The sequence below is a fragment of the Penaeus vannamei genome, chromosome 43 (assembly GCF_042767895.1).
Source record: "Penaeus vannamei isolate JL-2024 chromosome 43, ASM4276789v1, whole genome shotgun sequence".
NCBI lineage: Eukaryota > Metazoa > Arthropoda > Malacostraca > Decapoda > Penaeidae > Penaeus > Penaeus vannamei.
In genome coordinates, this window is record NC_091591.1 from 11705019 (window position 1) to 11707518 (window position 2500).

Consider the following 2500-nt stretch of genomic DNA (forward strand, 5'->3'; position numbering starts at 1 on the left):
CATGATTTTCTATAATACTTGAACAAACAGTCATAATGGCTAGTCAGCATCAAATCAAACTATCAATAGTAAGTAAAAATTAGAAACAATCCTTCAGTAATGGAATAATTAGCAAGTACTGGTGGGGTGGTTCTTTTAGTAAGGTTTACCCAAGTTAGATAGCTTTACAATGTCCCTGAATGGGGAATCACAAAGAATTGATCCCACTTGGCTGGGCCAAGTAGAGTACTCAGAAGGCTTGCAGAGGTAGAGGTTGTAGAAGGATGAGGGCAAAAGGAAGATGGGATGGTGTGGAGTGGAGTAGTTCTGCAGGGGAGAGGACAATAAGGATGAAGAGTAGTAATAAGGGAAGAGGGGGTTGACACTGAAGAGGGCTGTGCAGAAGATGAAGAGGAGAATGTTGGGGATGAGGAAGAGGTGTTTTCGAGGGGTTGAGTAATAACCTGGGTGGGTGTTTTAGAATGGTTAGAGTAGTTTGTAAGTGTCGAAGAGGGGGTATTAGCATCGGTGTTCTGAGCCGTGGTCAAAGGAAGGCAGGGGTCGGAAAACCATCAAAATCTAATTCAGATAGGCTATTTGATAAGGGGCAAACCTTAATGCCCCTATTAAGGATAAAGAATCTTCATTACTGGCCATGGTGAGCCTGAATAATCTGGGGAAAGGAAACGGTCTACCCCTTAGGGTCCTCATATGGGATATGGACTAGGTAATTAACCAAGGGAATACCGTGCCCATGGCTGCCGGATGCTGTTCGTGACTGACACAAAGCCAGCCTTTCATCCTTTCAGCATGGCTCTCACACCTTAGGAATGGGATAGAAGGGAATAAAGAAGATACAGAAGAGGAAAGAAGAGAAGAAAGGACCAAGCAAAATTAGCTGAGGAAAGGGCTGAGGCCCAAGGTAAGGGTAATCCTCTACATTGGGTCTCAGTCCATGTCTCCTAAGCCCCCACACGACAACAAGAAGCTAGGTTTTGGGAGGGACCACTGAGCAATAATGATTGCTTCTAAACTAGTTTTTTCTTTTTCCTTCTGGGAGGTTTTCAATTTTGTACGCCAAAGTGAACGACTTAAGAAAGGCACAAGATAGTGCAGAGACCTTGGTGTTCCAGTCTAGCAACATCGCTTTGTTTATTTTCTTTAATTCTACCCATTTAGTTTTTGTTTGAGACAACAGACGCAATTGTAGGTGTTGCATATGCCAATGCATTATTAGAATAAAAAATGATTGGGAACTGTCCAGAATAGGACTGCATTGTGCAACACCATGACCAATAAATCTCCCCATATATTTGTATTCCTGAAATAGGGGATTATTTTCCTTATTAACATTGAAAGTGTGATCATCATCACTGACAGTATGATTATCGTATTGTTATTCAAATAGCATACCCCTGAATCTAAGTGATGTGGCTGTCAGATCATGGAAAAATTTTGAGGGGCAGGTGACAGGAATATGCTGTCATTGAAAATTTTAGCTGAGAGCCGGGGCAATTGTAGAATATGGAGTCTATTCAATGAAATCATTCTATTCCTCTGTTGAGAGAGCATAATAAATGACAATTATAGACACTTATGTAGGAGATAATAACACTGAAAGGGGAAAGCCATGAGTCTTGATAATAGGCAAACATGCTACACACTTGTTTGAGTTGCCACTCAAGAAAGCCTATTGCCCAGATTTTGATCTAGACGTGGGCTGCAAAGCACCCAGATCCAACAGGCTAATAACAATTGGAGATGGAGAAAGAATACAGAAGACATAATGTGTGTGTCATATTATCCAGAACCAAGAGGTTAATTTACCTAGAAGATTTTAAACAAAAGTTTTCCCTTTCAATACCAATTAGTGATGATGTTAATCGTAATGAATAAAGGAGCATGAAATCTACCAGTAAAATTGTAGGAGAAAAATCAGCAGGTTATTCTTTATGGTATGGATGCACAAATGCAGGGCAAATTGAATATGCTATTCTTGTAGAGGACAAAAAGTTGCAGTCTTCAGTACAAGAAATAATCTGCAGACAATTCAATCCAGAAGTGCATTCGAGGTGAAGACAATGTTTCCCGGGGAGTGTTGCCACCCATCAACCCTCCCCTCAGGCAGTCTCCTAGTCATGGTAGGCAGTCTCCTAGTGATGAATAAATTTTTTGATGTGGAGTTGGGGACTAAATCTCAGGTGAGCGTGTCAGTACTGCAAAGAATTACCCATCAGATAATACAAATAATAAATCAAAATAATACCATAAAAACATTAACATTTAAAAGCTCTAGGCTGCTATGACTACCGTGTGGAGGTTGGAGGTATTCTGGCATTGGCAAACAACCCTCAGACACATATATCCTGACAAAAAAAGACTTGGAATGGTTTTAAATTTGACAGTAAATCACCCAGGAAATCTACAATCTCTATATTGACAGAACATGGAGTTTGTAACCCTTGCTGAAGTGCTGACCAAAGTACAGTTACTGACAATTGCATTACCACTAATCATTACC

At 40.4% G+C, this 2500-nt stretch overlaps 1 protein-coding gene across 1 annotated transcript in view; it reads right to left on the reverse strand.

Annotated features, from left to right (window-relative positions):
• Nucleotides 1-2500, reverse strand: part of LOC113828653 (baculoviral IAP repeat-containing protein 5) — a 6484-nt gene that overhangs the window by 2165 nt on the left and 1819 nt on the right. The window lies entirely within an intron of this gene.